This window comes from Malania oleifera, chromosome 10 (genome assembly GCF_029873635.1).
Source record: "Malania oleifera isolate guangnan ecotype guangnan chromosome 10, ASM2987363v1, whole genome shotgun sequence".
Classification (NCBI taxonomy): Eukaryota; Viridiplantae; Streptophyta; class Magnoliopsida; order Santalales; family Ximeniaceae; genus Malania; species Malania oleifera.
The window spans coordinates 88,385,587-88,408,732 of record NC_080426.1 but is presented as its reverse complement, the minus strand read 5'-3'; the positions used below and the strand labels follow the sequence as shown (position 1 = coordinate 88,408,732).

Below are 23,146 nucleotides of genomic sequence, written 5' to 3'. Positions count from 1 at the left end.
TAAGTGGAATTTCTCGATTTTCCTCCATATCTAAAACAATAAAATCTGCGGGTAAAATAAACTTGTCTACTTTAACAATAACATCCTCTACTATGCCTCTTGGTTGGTTAATGGATTGATCCGTCAATTGTAGTGAAACGGTAGTGACCTTAACCTCTCATGCCCTTAATGAGATGTTACCTCCTAATTTAAATAAAATAGGAGAAACCTTATTTTAATAATATAATAAAATATTATTAACAAAAAGGAAGAATTGCAAGGCCGCTTCCTTCCTGCTTGCATGGTACATGCAAAAAAGCTACTTCAACCAATATTTTTTTAGCTAAAAACGCTACTTAGTGCAGCATCTTTTATTGGTCATGTATTACCTATGCCATTATGTCCAAATTAAAAAACGCCATATGGTGCAACGTTTTTTTGTTTAAAAAATGATAGACATCTAAAGTATTTTGGGACACATCAATTTTAAAAATAAAGTTCTATCCAAACTGTTATCAAATAATTTTAGTTAAAATAAAATTAAAATCGGAAAAAGCTCGAACTGGAAAATGGGAAAAAGGATTGTTTAGCGATTTATGATTATTTGTTGCTATGCAAATGCAGAACTCTTCTTTTATATTTTGATCTCCTAGAGAAATAGTTTTGATTTGATGCTTAATGCAAATTATTTAGCCTGCAGCTTTGGCATATTGTATTCTCTGATTTGTTTGTGAATTTATATGCTAATTGTATTTTTTATCTGGTTTTGTAACCTCTATGAATCTGTCCCGTTCTTCCTAATGTTACAATTGAATTTTTTTATTTCTTTTATTTTTTGGTGTCCGGAAATGGATGCTTCATACTTCCATTGAATAAAACTAGGGGAAAAGGATCAGTTGAGATTGAGAATACTGACGCAGAGCAAGAAGCGTTCTTAAATTTTTGTTAAATAATCGACTCATTTTTGTGATTTTCTGATGGAACTTTTGTTGGATAAATTGCGAATTAATCTTAGTTGCTTAATTTTCTGTTGAGTCAAAGAATTTTTTCTTTGCTGAATATATTTTTTTGAATTTCATCTCTTCCCCCACCCCCCACCCCCCTTCCTTTCCCTTCCTTTTCTGCAGAAGTTGAAGTTTCAAGTCTAGAGTATTCATATGCTATGCCTTTTGATGGGGTTTTCAAGAAAAGTTCGTTTAGGTTAATTGACTCAAATCCACTACTTAAATGATACCAGAAACTCTTGGCTCACTTCTGCACCATTGCTCCAAATCCAAGGCATTCCGACATGGTCTTTCGCTTCATGCTGCAATCTTTAAGATGGGCATGCAATCTGATGTTATTGTATCTAACAAACCCCTGCTCAACATGTATGCCAAATGTGGCCACAACAGTAGCACCCGCTGTTTGATGAATGAAAGGTTGAGAGAGAAACCTTGTGTCCTGGTCAGCCATGATCTCTGGTTATGACCAGGCAAGAGAGCCATTATTAGCAATTGACCTGTTCTCCCAAATGCGGCTTGTGCCAAATGAATACATCTTTGCCAGTGCCATTAGTGCTTGTGCTAGTCTCTCAGCACTAATACAAGGGCAGCAGATACACTCCCAGGCCCTGAAGTTTGGCTATGCATTCATTTCATTTGTTCCAATTCACAGCTCAATGTATAATGAAATTGTGGTTATCTGTAGTGATCGATGCCATGTTGCTCTTTGCCCAATATGTCTGAACAAACTTGTGTCTCCTTTAATGCAATAATTTCTGGGGTTTTTGGGAAAAAAAAAACCAGCAATCAGAAAGAGGGGATTGAAGTATTCAAGCTCATTACCAAAAGGATTATTCCTGATTGTTTACCTTGTTGGAGTGTTGGAGAGTTTGGGGATTTTCATGAACATGAAGGATTGATGCGGAGAGAGGAATGGAATTGCATTGCCACTGGTCAAGCTCAAATTTGACACCACTCCTTTGTTGGCAATGTGGATAATAACAATGTATTCAAAAGTTCAATTGATAGAAGAGAAGCAGAGAAGAGACAGAGAAAGCTTTCAGATTTATCAAAGAGAAAGATGTTGTTTCATGGAACACTCTTATTGCAGCTTGCTCTCATTGTGTTAATCATGCTAAGGGTTTGAGAGTTTTCAAAGAGATGATAAAGGAAATTAGTGTAAGGCCTGATGACTTCACTTTTGCAAGTGCCCTTGCTGCATGTGCGGGCCTTGCCTCAATGTGCTACGGTAGGCAGATTCATGCTTATCTAATCAGAACAAGGTTGGATGAGGATGTAGGTGTTGGTAATGCACTTGTAAATATGTATGCTAAATGTGGTTGCATTGGAAATGCATACACCGTGTTTAACCAGATGGGCTGTCGTAATGTTGTCTCATGGAACAGCATCATAGCAGGGTATGGGAATCATGGGTTTGGGGAGAAAGCTTCAGAATTGTTTGAGCAGATGAAGAAAATTGGGGTGAAGCCAGATTCTCGTACTTTTGTTGGACTTCTATAACAGCCTGCAATCATTCAGGACTAGTGGATAAGGGCCAATATTTATTTCATTTCTATGCAAGGGACATTATGGGATTTCCTGATATTGAGCATTTCTCTGCCTCATTGATTTATTGGGACGGGGCTTAGCTGGTAGATTGTATGAGGCTGAAGAATGCTTACAAAAAGTATCCATTTGGGGCATGACCTAGTGTTTTAGGGAGCTTGCTTTCTGATTGTCGGTTGCATGGTAATGTTGTTTCATGGTGAACCGCTTGGCTAGGAACAGCTTCTGAAGGTTCAGCCTGTGACTAATTAAACCCTATGTTTTGCTGTCGAATTTATATGCTTTGGATGGGATGTGGCATGGGTTCTGCTGAGGCAATGGGGGGGGAAAAAGATGTTGAAGGGTTCGTGGGTGGGTTGAAGAAGGATCCTGGTCAGAGTCTCATTGAAGTGAAGGGCATTATAGAGAAGTTCACAATATGTGACTTTTCTCACCCAAGAATTGAAGAGATAAAGGATGTACTCAGAACTTCAAGTTGGATGGATGATGAGAGTTGTGCACCATTAATTTAATTCCTCCAAAAAAGGGTATGTTAATTTTTATTTTCATTTATTTACATTTACCCCTTTTCACAACATGTTGGGCCATAATCTAGCAGGAGATCTAAAAGAAAGGATATCAATCTTCTATATGTATTGAGTTTTAATGGTTCACCTAGTCTCCCTATAAATCATTGGTCTTGATTCTTTTTAATGACAAGTTTTGTTGAATGACTAGTTTAAAAAAACATGAGTGTCATAGTAGCTAATAATTCTGTACGAAATGTAAGTCACATTTCATTTTGGTAGGAGGGTAATTTTGGTTGAGATGAGAGGGAAAGCTAGGAGATTTTTATTGCAAGGGAAAATTGTTTGATCCTTGAGGGAGAGACAGGGTATGTATTTGGCATTTCATAAAATAGGAGAAATGCGAGAAATCCATCCTATTTGGAACTGAAGTGCTTTGGTGGCTGCAGGTGAAGGAGGAACTTTGGTGGTCCAAAAATGGTGAATCTTGGTTCAGAAAACTTCGAAAGGGGCATCAATATTTGATCTCACTTGTCGAAGAAGAGGAAAGTGTTGGCCCAAAGGCAACCCAAGGGGGGGGGGTTTGAATTGGGTTTTCAAAAATAAAAATAAAAATTTTAGTATGCACTAGATTAATACACAAGCAATCAACACGAATACTCAAAAAATTAGAGAGATAGGGAGAAGGGAAAAAAATGCACAGGCTTTTATAGTGGACTTGCTGAGTTCCAACTTGTTCCAAATTTGAATAAAACAACCTCACATATAGAGGAATATGTCATGGGTAAAACTAACAAATTTACACCAACCTTGAGCCTCAAATAGTCCTTTTATTCTGAAATCATTTTTCTCAAAATTCAAAATCAACTACCCTAGGTTGTAAAATATCCTTTTGAACAAACTTCTAGAAAGATCTCAGCTTACCTCTTGGAGTAAGAAGTTAGGATTTCTACCTTTCAATGTAGAAGAGGGAAATCTCGCAGTCCTTTTTTCACTGTCACCATAATCACGCTCCGTAGGTTGCTTCTCTTTGCTTTCAGTAAGTGCTTGAGATTGGACTTGCTGAGTTTCCAGAGTATCAAAAGGGTGTTCTTCTCTTTCCATTTGAGAGCAGTCTGGTATTTCCACAGTAGTTCTCTTGGGCCTTTTGGAAGATCCTTCTCCGGGAAATCTGCTTCTCAAGCTATATGTTTTTCCCTCTCTCACTTTTGAAAATAACCACTTATGCGTAACCTTATTTATCTCATTTCCAAAAAAAAAAAATCTAATTAATATAACACATTCCAAAATCCCAAGCATTTTTGTGAATCTTTCTTCTAATAATGCTTTAGTAAAAATATCAATCAACTGGTTTTCAGTATTCACATACTGTAGTATGATATTCCTATTAGAACATCTTTGCTTAAAAAGTGATGTCAAGCATCAAATGTTTGACTCTTGACTGGTTGCTAGGATTTTTACACAAACAAATAACATATGAGTTATCAACTTATCACACCTATTGGAACATTTTTGTAGTGAAGACCATAATATTTCAATTGATTAATCATGTAGACACCCCATTTTGTCTAGGGGCTTATATAACAAAAACTAGGCAGAATTTATTAATTGAGATAATATAAAAAAATATAAAATACAGGAAAATTGAATCTTTTTTACATTGAAAATAAAAAAAACAAAAAAAATATAAAAAATGAAATAAAAAAAGGAAGACCGGATACTCCAATTCCATGCTTGCACCTACGCACAAAATGAATTTCAGTTAGAAAATCAGAATTGAAAACCATTTAGTTAATTAAGATTGATTGAATAATTTAAATTGACTAATCAACTTAATTAACAAATTAGTTTTAAATTTGATTGATTAATTTAAATTTGATTAGTCAATCAAATTTAAGTTAGGAATCAGGATTAGACCTATAAATAGAAGCCTTCTGAGGGTGAGAGGGACGCATATATAGTCATACAGACAATCAAGAGTGGGAGCTAGAAAATTAAGAGTTTGAGAGATTTGTGAATCTGGAGAAGAATTCGGGAAAGTGCAGAATTTAAAGGAACTTGGATAAAGGCTACCAAGTTAGAATTCAGAACTAGAGGAGTTGTAAGGAAGAGTTGCAGAACCTAAGGCTTGAAGATTGACAAGAAGAGGGCTAGAATCAGAGAAGCAGTGGAGGATTGGTATCAAGCTTAAAGATTGGAGGAGTTTGAAGACAAAGGTGGGTTCCTTTAGTTTTAATTGTAAAAATTTAAATTCAAAATTTTGTAATTTGAGTGCAAGTAAGAATTTTAATTCGGACTAATTATTTATCTAGATTCAAGATTTGAATCCAAATACCCGTACCTAACTACCTAAGATCCAACCCAAATCTAGGTCAACTTGACTCGGATCTTAATCAGTTGATATGAGGATTGAAGACCTAGGTCCAATTTGGACATAGGTCCATTGACTATTTACCTTTGACCTTGGCCCACATTCCCATTTAATTAGACCCAAAACCCAATTGGGCCTCAGACAACCCTGCCCAATCTTGTTAAATTAGATCTAGAACCCAATTGGGCCTAAGGTAGTTCAACTGATTTTAATCAGGTTCAAGCCCAAAATGCAAGGGGCCCAATTGGGCTTGCTTTTAACTTACCCCCGGCAACCCAAATCTTAACCTGATTTAGTCTTAGCTCAACTAATTCAGTTTGGATCTTAGGAAAGAGCGGGAAAGTTCAAGAATATTCATGATAATCACACAATAAAGAGAAACAAAAGGGGTGGGTACTCATCTTTTATGGATTTGTTGATCTCTGCTCTTGCTATTGAATTGGAACCTACAAGAAAATCGGAGTGAGAGAGAAAAGAAAGGAAGAAGAAAGAAATAAAGATAGGGAAGTAGATCTGCGTGAGAAAGAGAGATTTGAGAGAGAAAACAGAGTGAGAGAAAAGAAAAAGAAAGCAGAAGAGAAAAGAGAGAGAAATGTAGAGAGGTTTGCGGGGAGAGAGAGAGAAATATGAAATAAAGGAGAGAGGAAGAGCAGAAACAGAGAAAGAGAAAGGAGAGAGAAGTAGAAAGGAGAAAGAGAAAGGAAACGAAGAAAGGAAGAGAGAGAGAGAGAGAGAGAGGAAAACTTTTGTATGTGTGTTAGTGGGACATGTGTCACCGTTCGTACAGTGACACGTGGCACAACTAGGGCCGTGTCTTTTGTAGGCGACGTGGCACAATCTTGGTAATCCAATCTGTGTTTTCTCTGGATGGCCGGATTTGGACTCGTCAGCTCCGTATCAAATATCTAGAGCCAACCAGAAATTGCCATGAGGCAAGTGATGTCATGCTAATGTCACCTTGTTGCAGAAAATTCGAAAAAAAAAATAATAATCAAAGGAAAATTGCCATGTGGCAGGTGACGCCATGTTGACGTCACATTGTTACAGTAAATTCAAAAAAAATAAATTATAAAATTTGAGCCACGTGTCTCCATTGCGAGTGGACATATGGCCCACTTATCCCAGTTGAGTCAAACCCAGTTCAAACTAGTTGAACCAGTTTGATTTTTGAATCGTCAGTTTATTTATTTTATTTTTAAATTATTTTTAAAAATATTAAAATATCAGGAAAAATAAAAAAATATTTTAAATATCAGAAAATAAATGAAAAATATTTGAGTTATTTTGACTTGGATACTAGAAAAATAAAAATAAAAATACCAAAAAAATGAGAAAAAAAATCTTTAAAAATGCCAGAAAATTTTGGAAAAATGTTTGAAAATTTTTCAGAAAAAATCTAAAAAGTATTGGAAAAATTTGGGAATATTTTAAAGACTCATTTTTGCACAAATTTGATGATTTTTTAATATTATCTGTATATATTCTATTTTTGTGTATGTGCGTCCCAATGATTAAATAAAGGATAAAAATGTATTTCAGACCTCACCTATATTAGTTCTGAGAGGGATTTATCTAACAAGATCTCCTTCTTTGGAGGCCTTATTAGACATTCTTAAATCGCACTTTATTTTTTTATTTTATTTTAAAATCTTAATATTTATTATTTTATTTTTTTTGTAAAGGAGTTAATTAAAGATCATTATATTCAATTTAGGGATAATTCATCATTAATTAGGTACCTTCATAAAACGAGTGTATAGGGGGTGCTAGTACTTTCCCCTCGCATAACTGAACTCCTAATCCCAACTCCAGTAAAAGCAAACGGAGACTACTGGTTCCTTAGCCTATTAGTTTAAAAGGCCAATTAACAAGTAGTAATTAGGTGATCTAACTGTACCTAGGTAAATAACAAGTTAATGGCGACTCCATCCAACTTATAATATTATTATTCCTTGCCATTCCAGACTCTTCTTCAGGATGTTGCGACAAATCATCCATAGAATTATGGCACAACAACTTCCAGCTACTACATATTCAACTTTTGTAGTATTTAAAACTACTACATTTTGTTTTTTACTTGTCCAACTAATCAAACAAAATCCAATCCTGTCAATCTTAAAACCAACAAAATCTGCAGCTATATATCCTAGAAGTTTAAACTTAATATGTGTAGGACACCAAAGACCAAGATTAACAATTCCTAGTATATATGTAATTTTTTTTAGTGCAATCAAATGTGATTGTTTAGGATTAAATTGATACCTAGCACATAAACAAACACTATATATAATATCAATTCTACTATAGCAGTGAGATATAGTAAAGATCCTATCATACCTATATATAATTTATTATCAAATGTTTTTCCTTTTTCATTATGATTTATTCTCAACTATGTGCTCATTGGAGTACACCATAAGTTTTGCAATTTTCAAAACCATATTTCTTCGTGAGTTCCTTTGCATTCTTAGATTGACTTATAAAGATTCCATCATCACACTATATAATTGTAATTCAAGAAAGTAATTCAATTCTTTCATTAAGCCCATTTCAAATTCATTTTACATTAGCATAGAAAATTGTTCGCATAGTACAACATTTGTTGCACCAAATATGATATCATCAACATATATTTATAAAAATAAAAGTTCATCATTCTTAGTTTTTCTAAACAATGTTTTATGAACATTTCCTTTACAAAATTGATTTTACATGAAGAAATTGCTTAGTTTTCATACCAAGCTCTAGGAGCTTGCTTGAGTCTATACAAAAACTTTATTCAACTTATAAACATGATTAACATAAACATGACACTTAATGCCCGGAGGCTGTGAAAGATAAACTTCTTCTTTAGCATAACCATTTAAAGATGCATGTTCCACGTCAATTTGAAATATTTTGAAAAGTTTATATAACATGAAAAAGCAAGCAGAATCCTAATGACTTCCAATCTAGGCAACTGGTGCAAAGGTTTCATCAAAATCAATTCTTTTTTCTTGAGTATATACTTGAGCAACTATTCTAGCATCATTTCTTATGATATTACTAAATTTATCAAGTTTATTTTTAAAAACCCATTTAGTTCCAATGATAGAATGATTCTCTAGTTTAGACAACTAGACTCCTTACATTATTTATTTAAATTGATTCAATTCATCTTGCATTGCAATCATCCAAAATTTATCATACTCAACTTCATGAAAATTCATAGGTTCAAGTTGAGATATAAATGCATAATTTCCACCAAAATTTTTCAAATTTGATATTGTTTTCACACTAGAATTAAAATCACCTAGAACTTGATTTAAGGGGTGATGAGGGTTATTCCTATGGACTGATTTGGCATTAGGTTCTAACTTGGATTAGAAGCCTGTTCTAGCATCATCTGTTCATGTCTGTTCTTGTGTTTTTTTTTGCTTCTGTTCTTGCTTCTATTCTAGATTTTGTTCTTGATTTTGTCCTAGCTTCTATTCCTATGGCTCTATTTCTTGTGAAGCACAACCTTCTTCATTTGCAATTTCTTTACATTCTATAGAATAAAGTTCATCAAATCCAACATTTATACTTTCCTCAACTACTAAAATTCTTTTATTAAAGAATAAAGACTTTGTGTGCCTTGCTTGATGTAGAATAACTGAGTAGAATGCCTTCATTTTTTGTATCAAAATTGTGTTTCCTATATTTTTCATTCAGAATAAAACAATTACATCCAAATACCCAAAAATATTCAACAATTGGGTTTTTTTTAAAAGATAAACTCATATGCAATCAAGGTTGTTACAATTGGGATTCTAAGTGGGATCGTTGGAGGGGTATGCAGGATTGAATCATAGAATCAGATCGAGAATCGTAAGATTCTACTTTCAATGTAAAATAAATATTAAAAACTTATATATGTGGAACTTTATGACAAGTCTTGAGACTAAAAACTTGGTTAGTAACATAGTAAGTATAAGAAGTTAAAAATACAATGAAAATTCAAACAATAAAAAGAAGAAAAAGAAAAAGTGCAAGAAAAGGAGGAGAAAAGCAGTGCTCAATATTGAATATTTTCAAGAAGCAAATCTGTTTCAAAGCACACCTTTGTAGCTCAGCTGGGCCTGCTGGCTTGGCTTGTTTCTCGGCTGCTGCTGATCAAACAAGAACTTTGTGTTGAAGAGGACTGATGTGTTCTTGTCGATTACTAAAGAAGGAAGAGGACTGAGGAATGAATTCTTGTTGAACCCCAAGAACTCTGTTTTTTGAACACCAAAGAACTGTTGATCAAACAGCAAGACTGCTAGCTGCTGCTGATCAAACACCAGTCACCAGATGGAGGGCGCTCTGGTTGTCAAATAGGAGAGAAATTCGGGTGGTGGGTTGCTGAATTTCAATGAGTAGAGGACTGAGGTGTCGAACTCTAGGGCAGTCAGGTGCAGATTCTGCTGAATCTGTTCTACAATGGGAGACTGGGAGCCATTTTGCCCCAGTTTTAGAAGACTTTGGACCAGACATACACCTTTTGGGGCCTTTGGGTGAACAAAAACATGCATTGGGCCATATTATTGAAGCCCAAAAAATCCAGGTAACAAAGTAGTATCTGTACGATTCTACTTACAATTTTACGATTCTACCGATTCTTTTACAATTCTACTTGATTCCAATTTTCATTGCGACTTAGATCGTTTGGGTGAATCTAGATCGTAGAATCGTATGAACTTACTATCCGAATCACGATTTTAATAACCATGCATGCAATTTTTTCAAGAATACAAATACTTATTAATAGTATAACAAGTTGATTATGAACTTCAAACCATAAATATTTTGGCATACTTATCGTTTAACATTGTTCTAGCCATTTCAATTAGGGATCTATTCTTTCTTTCTACAACACCATTTTACTGAAGAGTTTTAGGCACAGAAAAATTATAAGTAATTCCATGAGTATTACAAAAATTTCAAAATATCTTTACCCAATTTCCTTTCTATGATCACTCCTTAATGTATCATATCAAGGCTTAAATTCATTTGAATCTTTTTGTGGAAGATGGAGAATAAAAATTTTTTTTCATCTTTTGAGTTCAGAAATATTGTTGAAGTATATCTAGAAAAATTATCTACAATTACAGAGTAAATCTTTTTCCTGTAAACTGCAGTTTGCATGGGTCCAAATAAACCATGATGAAGTAATTCAAGGGGACTTTTAGTGGGAACAATATTTTTAGATTTGAAGGATTGCTTTGGCTGTTTTCCTTTAAAGCAGACATCACAAACAGAATTCATACTTGGTCAAAATATGGTAGACCTTTTAATCCATACTTAAAAGCATTCATAAATCATAACAGATTTGAAATTCAAGTGTCCCAATCTTCTATGCTGAAGATATAAATCATTACAACAGAAACTAAACATTTATCTTTGCATGATATTGTTAGATTCATAATATTGATGTTTACTTTTCTAGTTGCATCAAACATTAGACTCCCATAAAAAATCTTCACAGCACAATCAATTTTTGTAAATGATATTGTTTTTCCTTTGTCAAATAGTGGACTGAATGTTAAGGGGTTATGTTTCGAACTTTCTACTAATAGAACATTTTCAATCATTTTGTTAGAATTCTTACACATAGTTCCTTCTCTCAGTACTCTACCTTTGTTATTATCACCAAATGTTACAAATCCAAAAACTTTTGGTTGAATGGTGATGAATTTAGGTTTGTCTTTGGTAATGTGTCGCTAGTATGCATTATCTAGGTATCACTTCTCTTCCTTCTTTCCTTTCTCGTTCGGAAGAACATAATCTTTGTTGATTTTGGTAGCCAGAGGTGATTGGGTCAATATACATTAGTGTTCTATTTCTTAAGGATCCACTTTTTCTTTTGAAACTTTTCCCTTCTGTTTTTCAAAACAATCTTTCTCAAGGTGTCCTATTTTATTGCAAAAATTATGTTGGACAGTAGAAGAAGCAGTTTGAACTGATTTTTCAATTGGATCTTTGCTTTTGTTCAAAGAAGATGCTTATCCAATTCCTCTCTTGTCAAAATAAGGTTTTTGATTTCCCTAAAGTGTTTTTAAATTCTCTTGACCAATGTAAAATTTTTCAAAAGCTTCATTTAAATCACATTTGATTATAAAAACCATTATTCCATCATCAAGAATTTCTATTTTCTTTTTCAGGGTTTCTCCATTTTCAAAAACATTTGACATTCAAACTCCTCTTAAAATACCCATCTTTTCAAAAGCATTGTATTTTCATACTCAAGTTCTTCCTTTTGTTTTTCAAAAACATTCAATTTCTTTTTCAACTCTTGATTTTCAACTTCAAATTTTTTCTTTTGATTTTTAAAATCCTCCAATTCTTTTTGATTGCCCTTCTTTAGTTCAAGATTTTCTACTTCTAATTCTTTAATTCTTTGTTTTAGCTGAAGAAATTTTACACACAAATTTTCAATACTATCAAGTATATCATCAATTGACTATAAATTGCATTAAGATCATCATTAAGATCTGCCATCAAGCATAAATTAGCAGTCTCTTGTCCATTTGTTTACTGTATGCCTCTGATGACTCTGAATTGCTCCAAGTTGCAACCATTGCCTTTTTCTTTCCCTTAGCTTTACTTTTCTCATTCAATGGGCAATCAGCCCATAGTGTCCCTGTTTGCATTCAAAGCAAGTTATTTCCTCTTTTCTTTTCAAAGACTTAATTTTTTTTTTTTAATTTTCCAGAAGATTTTTCTTTAGAAAAACCCTTTTCCTTTAAAAATCTAGCTGTATTGGCTGCTAGTTCATCATCATCTTCATCTTCTGAGCTGTCTTTTTGTGTAGTCTCTTCGGCTTTAAGAGTAATTTTCTTTTTGACTTGCACAGAGGAGTGATTAGTAACATTTGTAGCCATTTCGTGAGTGTTAAGTGAACCTATTAACTCTTCACTGATAAGATATTCAAATTTTTGGTTTCAGTAATGGCAACAATCTTAGCTTCCCACTTATTAGGTAATGATCTCAACATTTTCTTTACCAATTCATCGCTAGGAAATCGCTAGGAAAATTCTTGCCAAGTCCTTTCATTGGATTAATAATATCTATAAAATGAGCATGCATGTTAGTAACAGGTTCATTTTTCTCATACAAAACATTTCCAATTCGCCCATTAACAGTTTATCTTTGGGTATTTGACTTGATTTATTCCTTCATGTATCACTTCAAATCTGCTCCAAATTTCTTTTGTTGATTCACAACCTAAGGCTTTATTAAATTCATTAAGAGCTAAAGCACAATACAATACATTTATGGCCTTAGCATTCAGTTGTACACGTCTATCATCATTTTCAGTCCATTTATTTTCAGACTTAGGAACATGTTTACCATCAATAAAAATTGTAGGGAATAAAAGGGCCATTCAAAATATCTTTCCAACACTGACATCAATAGATTGAATATAGATTTTCATGCGAGCCTTCCAATGTATAATTTGTTCCATCAAATAGGGGAGGTCTATTAATGGATTGTCCTTTAGCAAGACCGGTGCTTGGGATGGAAGCCATGGATCCTACTCTATTGTACAATAAAGAGTACTAAAACACCTGCTTTGATACCAATTGTTGGTCCTATCATGGCATCTAGGGGGGGTGGTGAATTGAGTGATTAAAAAATTATACTTTCGAAGACTTTGAATGAAAAATCAGTTTCCTGGAATCCTTGTTTGATTACAGTCAATTTGTTAAATGGTCAAGTAGAATGAGTATGAGACTAAGATGAGATGTAAACAAACCACCACACAAAATAGAGCAACACATGATTTTATAGAGGTTTGGTTGTTCGTGACCTAAATCCATTCTCCAGGCAAACTTGCTTGAGATTTTTCACAAAGCTCAAATAAGTTTAATACACTGAGCATCACAGACTCAGTAGGACAACCTGTCCTTCACAGATTACTTCCTCCCACTCTTCCTTGGCTAAAAGCCTTACACAATGCAACCTTGCATTTTTTGGGCAACCTACCCTTTCAGGCAATCTACCCTTTCCAAATTAAAAAGAAACTAGCAATGATCCCTAGGTTCTTTTTTAGATCACTAAGAAGGATTTTTTGTCAGCATTTGCTATATTAGAGACTTATAATAGTCTCAACTAATTGAAAAGATTTGCAATAAGCACAATAATTAGAAATAAAATTATCAGAGAATTTCTTGCAACAAGAGATCTTTAGAAATCAGTTTGCACAAGAGTATGTATTCTGATATCTTGCATGTAAACTGAGTCCTAAAATTTATAGTACGTGGAGCTTCTTGTTTGGCCAACCGGTTGCACTTTTTAATGCTCAACAGACAGAAATACTTGGAAAAAGAATCGTCAGTATATTTTGTCTTGAGAGAATTGTATTTTCTAGGAGAATTGAGTTCCAAGAACTAGTTCAATAGTCAAATTTTTATGCTAAGCTGTAATGAATTCTATTTCAAATGCAATACATGGATTAGTGATAAACAAATCACATTATAACTTAATCCAGAAACACTCATGATTAACCAAGTATATGTATAATAATCTCTTGAAAAACAATTAGTTGTGATAAAAAATCTCAGGGGATTCATTCTTAATGTGTCTCTTATGAGAGCATCTTAGTGTATGTCTCATAAGGTTTCTTATGAAGCTTCTTATGCTTGCTTCCTATAAAGCTTCTTATGCGTGCTCCTTTACATACCTTCCCATGCGTACCTCTTGTGAACTTATAATAGGTACATCTCATGTGCATCTTATGATCTTCTTATGAATATATCTCAAGGTTTTATTTTTCAATATTTCAGATATGAATCATAAAAGCACTAGATACTGGTTTGATGAATCATCAAAATTTATTTCCAACATATGAAATTCTCAACATTATAGGAGGAGGATGGAGTGAAATGGAAAGATACCAAAAGTGGCAGTTTTGAAGTTAAAATCTTTTTTCAGGATCATGAAATAGGGAACTGTGAAGGGGAAGAATTTTTTTCCCTTTGGAAGGGGCTTCCACAAGGTGGCTTCTTTTTTTTTTTCTGCTTGGGAAGTGATGACTGTACTAAAGTGCTCTCTAAATACCCTATTATAGGACTAAAATGCAAAAATGTGAATAGAAATCATTGGAATTAATGTGTATTCTTGAATTGAGTTTCTATTTACTTTGGGATACTCCTAAGTAAATTTTTATGTTTAATTTCAGAGTTTATAAAAAAGCAAGTCAAAGCCCAGCCAAATTCAAAGGAGGACTCTCATGGGCTTTGAGAGCAATTTGGATCAAGAAAAAAAGGACAAGAAAAAAAATCACAAAAGGAAATTGCAAGAAGTCCAAGTCCGAAATTTGCTAGGAGACAGCCTGGACATATTTCCGTATTTTAATCATAACTCTCTCATCTGATATCGGATGGGCATGATTCAAGTGGCGTTGGAAAGCTTATGGAAAGAGCTACAATTCATTGTGAAATAGTATTTCTCTAATTTGAACGTTTACTAGGTCAAAAGTGGGCCGTAATCCAAGCCCGGAAACCAGAGGATATTTTTCAGCGTTTTTCTTTTTACATTATTCCGTTTTTAGGATTTTGTTGAGGGACGTATATGAGCAAAACTTTTTGTGAAGAAAGGGGGAAATGGGAGACTTGAAGGTTTTCTCTATAATTTATTTCTATTTTCATCTTAGTGTGGAAAACTAAAATTCTCAAGTAGGGCTAGGGATGAACTTGCACACTAGATGGTATTTTCAATTTATTTTTAATTTATGTATTTGATTTTCAATTTCTAAACTCATTTGTTTTATCATTCTCAATTCATTGTTGATGTTTTCTTCTCCAAATAATCATAGAATTTATTCTGTTTATGGATTCAGTCATGCTTTTTCTATTGAATGGATTAGTTCTTCGATTATGTTTGGATCAATAATTTATCTATATTGATTTACTTCTTTGCTGCAATATCGCTTCCTAAGTATATTGTCGTTGTTGGATTTTTTTTTTCAATAGGGATAAAAATTTACATATTCTAAAAGTGGTGAATGATTTTTCGAAGGGTTACATTTGGTTTAATTTTGGTTTATAAATCTATACCTTCCGATTGGGAATTTTGGGAATAGAGTTCCCAATTGAGTTATTCAATGAACTAAGAATAATTAAAATACCAGATTTGTGCAAGGGATTCCCAACGCTTTACTGTTCGTTAAATTTGGGTACTTTTTCCGTTAGTCACTTTGCTTCACTTTAATTTGCATTTAAAATTAATCTTTGTTCACCATTAATCATTTAATATTTTTCTTTAGTTTCTTTGTTCCTTCTGCTATTCTTTTAATTTGTCTCTCTGTGGAATCGACACCCCAAAGTTGTGCTACAACTACAGCGTTATTCTTTGGGTGTAATCAAATATTGGCGCCATTGCAAGGGAGATGGTAGAAGATTTGCTGGACAAATTTTCTTTTCAGCAGTTTGTAAAGGCGGCAACTTGGTTCCCTCTTTTAGCTTGCTGCATCTTTATTTTATTTTCTTTTCTTTTGTAGTTTTTTTTAATGTTGCATTTTTCTCTACCTTGCATGCACATATATAGAGATGCCTTGGGTCAGTTTGCTTATAGACCTGTGTCAGAGTCTGAGTCTGATTTTCTAATCATTTGTTTTGCTACTTCTTCTAATTCTAAGGAAATGAGTGAACACGGAGATCAACCCTCTTGGAACCTTCAAGATTACCTCCACCCTACACGCACAGCCACACCATCATGCATCATGTTTCCAGCTAATACTTGCCAACTGGATTTTAAAATAGGGATGATACGGTTACTCCCTACTTTTCATGGCTTGGAAAATGAAAATCCATATTTGCACATTAGGGAGTTTGAGGAAGTAGTTGCGACTTTTCATAGTCAAAATGCAACTAATGATGTTGTGAGACTTAAGTTCTTTCCTTTCTCTTTGAAGGATAGAGCTAAGAGTTGCCTATACTCGTTGAGACCACGATCTATTGGGTCATGTAATGAGATGACTCAGGTCTTCTTTAATAAATACTTTCCCCAACATAAGACCAACGCTTTAAAAAGGCAAATCTCCACCTTTGCACAAAAGGACAATGAGAGTTTGTATCAGTCTTGGGAGAGATTTAAGGAGTTGTTGAGTATGTGTCCTCCCCATGGGTATGAGAATTTGCGCTTAGTGAGCTATTTTTGTAAGGGACTTACACCTAAAGAGTGCCAATTTGTGGAGATGATGTGTAATGGTGAGTTCTTACAGAACGATCCTGATGAGACCATAGAATACCTTAATAAGCTTGCTGAAAAAACTCACACTTGGACTGGACCTAGTGCTACTGAGAGCACAAATAGGTTACGACCTACAGGAGACCCAAATGGTGGTGGAATTTACCATCTTAGGGAAGAGGATAACCTAAAGGCTAAGGTTGAGATGCTCACTAGGGAGCTAGAGATGTTAGAGGCTAAGGACTTAAAGCCAACATATGTGGCTAATCATGCGGAGCCTTTTGGACCATGTTTTGTGTGTGGTGGGGTAGATCACCTCACCCAAGAGTGTCCCACATTTGCTGAGATGAGAGGGATGTATGAGGAACAATGTAATGCCTTAGGTATGTACAAGAAGCCTTTTACACCTTTCTCCGATACCTATAATCCAGGGTGGCTCAATCACCCCAATTTTAGCTGGAAGTTTGAAAACCAGCTGCCTGCACAACCCCCTAGATCATATCTTGCACCATTTCTTGTACCTTTATCTTCTAGGAGTCCTTTAGAAGACACTTTGCATGCTTTTATTGAGGCACAAGGTAAGACTAACCAAAAGTTTGAATCTTTGATTATGCAGGTTGTTGAAGAAAACAAGGAGATAAAGAGCCAAGTGTCCAAGTTGATAAGCTCCTTGAGTGTGAATGAGCGACGTAAGTTTGGAAGCAAAAAAGTGAGAAACCAATTTTTTTTCCAATTTTTTTGAAGTATGAACCTAACCAAATCGAATCTCTTTCAGCATCGAACTGTTTGATATTCTAAGAACCAAACTGAACCGAATCTTGTCTCCTTAAAGTTCCTCCGCAGGCAAGCTACCAAACTGAAGTGGCCGAATTCTAAAATCAATTTGGCAAGCAGGATCATTTGGGGGAGCCATGAACAAAGGAAGAACAAAGAGATGGGAAATCAAGAATGTTGGGAATTAACAAATTCCCGAAACCTATGAGAAATAAGATAGAGAAAGAATACACGCTAAAGAAAAATCAATCACACGTACAAGATAGTATTTACATGGTTCGGCAATTTTTCTTATGTCCATGGAGTTACAGGGATTTCACTATTATCAGGAAGAAAATACAGAGTGCGGCGGTACAATACTCTCGCCCTCGCTCTCTCGCGAAGTGTGACCACTTAACCTAATCACCCAAAAACAATTATTTTATATACTGCGCACAGGGTTCCGAATGGGCTATAAAACGGGCCCAAAAATTTTTCCTTCGCTCCATGGACTAAGCCTTAAAATAGAAATCTCTCATTAAGGAAAAGTCGGGTCATCATCCAGATCGAACGCAACTAGGCTCCACAAAAGCCCAACAAAGAAGCTCCATTTGGAAATCCTAAAAGAAATCCTTTGAATTGATGTGGGGAGAGAGAAACACAAATTGGGTTTACAGAATGTTATTTTAGGAAACCCAAACCAATAGTAAAAATCTGCACTTGAAAAGAGATTGTTTGCTTTGACACAATTAATGGGTGTTCTGGGTCAGGCCTAGAGAGGAGAATGAGGAAGTGCCAAGGAGGCTCTAGTGTGAATGGTTTCTGGTGAAGTGAAGTGATTTTGATGATTGGAGGGATTCCTCAAGCTAGTTAGAATACAAAATTTTAGGGGATTATTAAGAGAGAGAGAGCTGGATGGTGGAGACTTCTTTGGGAGAGGCAAATTGGTGTGCATTTATTTTTATCATTACTACTATTATTATGGATCAATCACACATTGATATAATGTACGAGGAGGTGTAGTACACAAAGCAATATATTTGTTGCAACCCCCAGCTTGCACATTCTTCTACGCTTCTTGATTTAGCTAGAGTTGCATAATTATCAGCCAACCCCTGCTTGTACAGCTTACAACAATTAGATGGGTTAGGTTTAAATGAAGCTTTTGTAAAAACATCTCCCAACTGTTCAACAAATTTCATAAATTACGTCCTGACAACCTTTTCCAACACAGTATTCCTCACAAAATGACTTCAATGTGCTTTGTTCTCTCATGGGTTGCTTGATTATCACAAAACATATTTATGGGCTTCATCACCAAGAATCACCTCTTTCTGCTTCGACACTGAATCTTGCCACCGTAGTTTGCTTCTTGCTATGTCACATGACAATGTTACCACCCACCAATGTTCAATATGTACAATATCGTAGGCTTTTGATCTTCAACAAAATCACCCAAATAGGCATCAAAGTATCCCCTGATCTCCAGTTTCTCTATTACATTCATATATCAAAACTCTGTGAGAAGAGCTCGTGAGACACTGCAAAATCCTACAAACAGCAAACCAGTGAGAATTCTTGGAATCTTCCATAAACTGACTCACCACCCCTATAAAAATGATATATCAAGTCTGGTGACAGTCAAATAGATTAACTTGCCAACGAACTACCTAAATCAATGTTTGTCTTCAAAGTCCTATCCAAAATCCCTAGAAAATTTCAGTTGGGATCCACAGGAGTATCAATTAGTTTAGCTTCAGCATACAAGTCTAACTTAACAAGTCCAAGGTATATTTTCGCTAAGATAGGTTCAACCCTTCCTTCAAAAAATTGGGGCTTTTATTTATTTTTTCGTGAGAATAACATATCAAATGTTTTTGTTTCTGGGAATTTTTGGATTCCAGGAGAGGCATGTAGCAAATTTCATATGCGTCTCCCCATAAATAAGAAATATGGCATTGGTTACAAACTGACCAGGTATAAAGCCCATCTTCAAGCTCTTTTGGGTTTAGAACTGTTATTTGTGCTCTTCTAAATTTGTAGCAAAAAACATTGACACTCCACGGGCACTGACGTGCACCCAACACTGTCTCTTGCTTCCTTGCACCACCAAACCTCCCAAGCTTCCCTTGCACTGCCAGACCAGCAACAACATAAGGACTTGTTGGAGCAGTAACGAGTGAAGGTGTGCAGGGAATAAGATCGCAGATCTCGAGATGCTGTTGCTTTAATGATGAGTTTTAAATGTATAATGACATCAACTGCTATTGACATGTCTATTATTGGATGATAATTGAAAAAAAGCTCCTTTGCCTATCAAACCCAAGATCCACTACAAATCTCCATCAAACGATATGGATATAATAAATAAAAATCCAAGTACATAAATAACAAAATTGTAGAACTTTGTTGTCCATAGGGATTTAGGTCTAAATACACACACACACACACGCATTAGAATCAAACCAGTATCAAATAAATGAGTAATTAGAAATAAAGAAAAAGATATGAAGTCATGAATCACAATCCTCATAAATAATAAATATTTAAATAAATAAGATGGTAACATAAGACTTACCCTCCAAGAATGGCTATATTAAAGACTATTAAAAAAGCTAACTACAAAAGACGTAACAATCCAAAAGGGTAAATACAGACATACATAGTGCAGTAGTTTAATTTTATGTTGACAAACCTGCTACTTTGCTACTAAGAAGTACTAATAACAAAGAAATAAAAAACGATAGGTGCAGGGAGAGAACTATGCAGGACAATTATTGTGTTGCACAGCGTTAAGATGTTGATAGAGATAAATAAAATTATTTAAATAATTCAAACTATTTAAATATGCTGCAGATCTGTTTCTTCAATAAATCAGAGAAGCAAAAAAGAAAAAAGAGGTAGACTAGTTGTCCCTTAATTCAAATTCAAATAAGATTTCAAGATATTATCTGCTCAAAATTTGTTCTTGTTCACTTCTCAATCAGCAAAACAGCATGGACAAGAATTTTACTCAGTCTTCTGAGTCTTGTCCTTGTTTTTTGTAGGCAGGCAAGTGCCCCTCTAGAATAGGATTGATTTGAACTGGCCCAACCCCTCTGGGTTCTAGCAGACTACCAACTCAGTATGACAAGCCTTGAGCAATTCAAGTGTCTTGAACCAGCCCAAACCTGGTGCTCAAATGTAGTCTTGTCAGAGAGACTTTTCTGAGCCAAATGTGATTTAGAACTCAATATTTAGGGCTTCCTCAAAATTGTGTCACCCTTTAGTTCATGTTCTGATTGACACCTTTTGTGTTGAAAAGGATACATTTATGATTTCTAGCCACTGAAGTTTTGTGGCAAAGAAGTGGGGCGATATATCAACTTAGTTATGGAGAAGACTGGAAAACAAAGTGAACAAAACTCTAAATAAATAATTTTGGGCTGTATGCTTCGAAAGGATGTCTAAGAAGGTTTTTTAACTGAATTACATAATATGAATAGATGAGAACAGTGAAGGCAATAAAAGGATATGGGATGTTATTCTTTTAGGGTCTTTATTTTACTTATGTTCAATGCATTCTTCTTTGCACAACAATGTAAGCATCTCATATTGGCTTTTCAACTACTAGGTAAATTGAGAGGGCCTTAGAGAATACGGCTGGGGGTTCTTCTTTATGTTTGGTTTTTTAATAACGAAAATTCTGAGGAAAGGAGGTCATTTCTACTCATGCAAAGCACCTGTTCTTGTGCTAAAATTATAATAAAATTTTCCTATTAATTAAAATTTAATGTAATAGTTCTATTAACTAGCTTTTATATTAAATTTTTAAAGTTATTTTTAAATGTCTTTTAGATACTGATATGAGAGAGTTGGCACGGTGAGTAGGACTAGAGCTCCATCCAACAAACACGAATCCTCATCTCAGCGAGTACGAAGGTGACGACTAGGCTCCTCACACCTTACTATCATCTGAGAGAGGTTCTTGCTAAAGCAAGGCTTGAGAAGGGAATATTTCAATTCTCAAATACTTAATTTTTGCACTCCATTATAAGTTCGCCAATATTTCAACTCAAATACTTAATTTTTGCACTCCATTGTAAGTTTGCCTACCCAGACGCCCCCACATTTATTTTTGATATACCTGGTTGTAGGTCAATAAATCCAGTGATTGTGAAGTCATTGAGAGCACTGAACCAATGGAGAGGGCGCGAAATGAAGACATGTTTGAGTTGATGGGATAATGACACACATAACGCATGTGAAATCAGAAATTCTGCAGTTGAGTATTGCTTCCAATTTTGCAAGAAGTTGCGTATCTAGTGAAGAAGTTGTCTCCAAAAGATGAGAATGCTCTCTCCCTGAAAGATTATATTTAGATGAGCATTTCTTGCTGGTGGATTGCACGCGTAATTATGCTTTGCATGTACATTTCAAAATCATAATTTTTCTTTCCCATATTTATCTGTTAGGAGTGCTTTCTATCTTTTGAGTCATCTGCTTGTGGCGGTGTCGCATCCTTCTTCAGGTTGGGGCCATATCAAAGGCAAAGCCCACGAGTGGAGGGACCAGGGAAAGGGTGATGAGCACAGAATGAGTTGATTTATCGATCTCAACCCAACCCCACTCCAAATTTGTATATATATATATATATATGAAGCCGATCAGATGTAAATTGCAGCTGTTGGGTTGGCAGGAATTGCTTGTGGTTGGGGGGTTGAGCTTATTGTTTCTTCAAGAATAATTTGAGAAATTTGTTGTTCTCAGTAGGTGAGTGGCTATCAATCAAAGGGTTTAATTGTGTCGAGTAGCTGCATCCTGTTGGGGTTTGTCTCACATAGGTTGTTGAAGGGGTTTGGTGATCAGTTGTTGAGTGTGAGAAAAAGTCTCATTCTATGAACTAACTTTTGGAATTGAGAAGGTCCAAGACCACCCAACACTTCCTCCTGTTGTTTCTTTTCTCTAAGGTTAATCAAATGATCATTCTTGTATAATTTTGGTTAGAAGTATGGAGTTATTAAGTGTGAGATAAAGCTTCATTCAATGAGCTAGTTTTTGGAATTGAGAAGGGTCAGGACCACCCAACACTTCTTCGTGTTGTTTCTTCTTTTGAGATTAATCAAATGATCATTCTTGTATAATTTTGGTTACAAGTATGGATGCCTAAAGGCTCATCTCCTTCACTCGCCAGAAGACGTATTTTAGGTTGGAACATGGAAGTGGAGTTGAATGTTAGGCGAGGCGTGCCACTGCTATTTGCTTGCAATGATTTTAATTTATATACCAATCCTCCTCCTCACCGACACTTACTTTTATATTGACCCCCCAATAATCACAGCAATATTAACAATAAGAATAATAATAAACTAAATAAGTAAAGAAATAAAAAGGGAAGGGTGGGGGAAAGAGAAAAGTTATTTTAGTTAAATTGTTTGGGTCCCAATCCAGCCTTGCAAAACACAAGTTACAGTATAATATATAATAGTGGTCGGCCCCGTCAATTAAATAATGTGGTAGGAATAGGATGATGAAAATGAGGCCGTGGTGGTGGTGGCGGCGGTGATGGTCATGGTGATGGTGATGGTCATGGCATTAGGGCAAGGAGTGGCTGCCTGCGTGACTAATAAGATTTTCCGCCGCCCGTCTATATATATATATATATCAAAACACTTCTTGAATTAGGTACTAAATTCTGGGATGAATCAGAAAAAATAAAATTGTTTCATCTTTTCTTGTATTTTTTGTGAGGACACTGACTCCTTAGAATGATTTAAAAGATCCAAAGCTAAAACAAGTCAGTACAGTAATATAGCAAT

The 23,146-nt window shown here is 34.9% G+C and overlaps 1 long non-coding RNA gene and 1 other non-coding gene across 2 annotated transcripts; one reads left to right on the top strand and one right to left on the bottom strand.

Moving 5' to 3' along the window:
- Positions 1–464: 464 nt before the first annotated feature.
- Positions 465–22,385, top strand: LOC131166061 (uncharacterized). The gene is made up of 4 exons (XR_009139726.1): positions 465–3,055; positions 17,212–17,284; positions 21,186–21,269; positions 21,485–22,385. It is a non-coding gene; the product is annotated as an uncharacterized LOC131166061 (long non-coding RNA).
- Positions 16,428–16,535, bottom strand: LOC131167162 (small nucleolar RNA R71). The gene has a single exon (XR_009140021.1). It is a non-coding gene; the product is annotated as a small nucleolar RNA R71 (small nucleolar RNA).
- Positions 22,386–23,146: the final 761 nt, after the last annotated feature.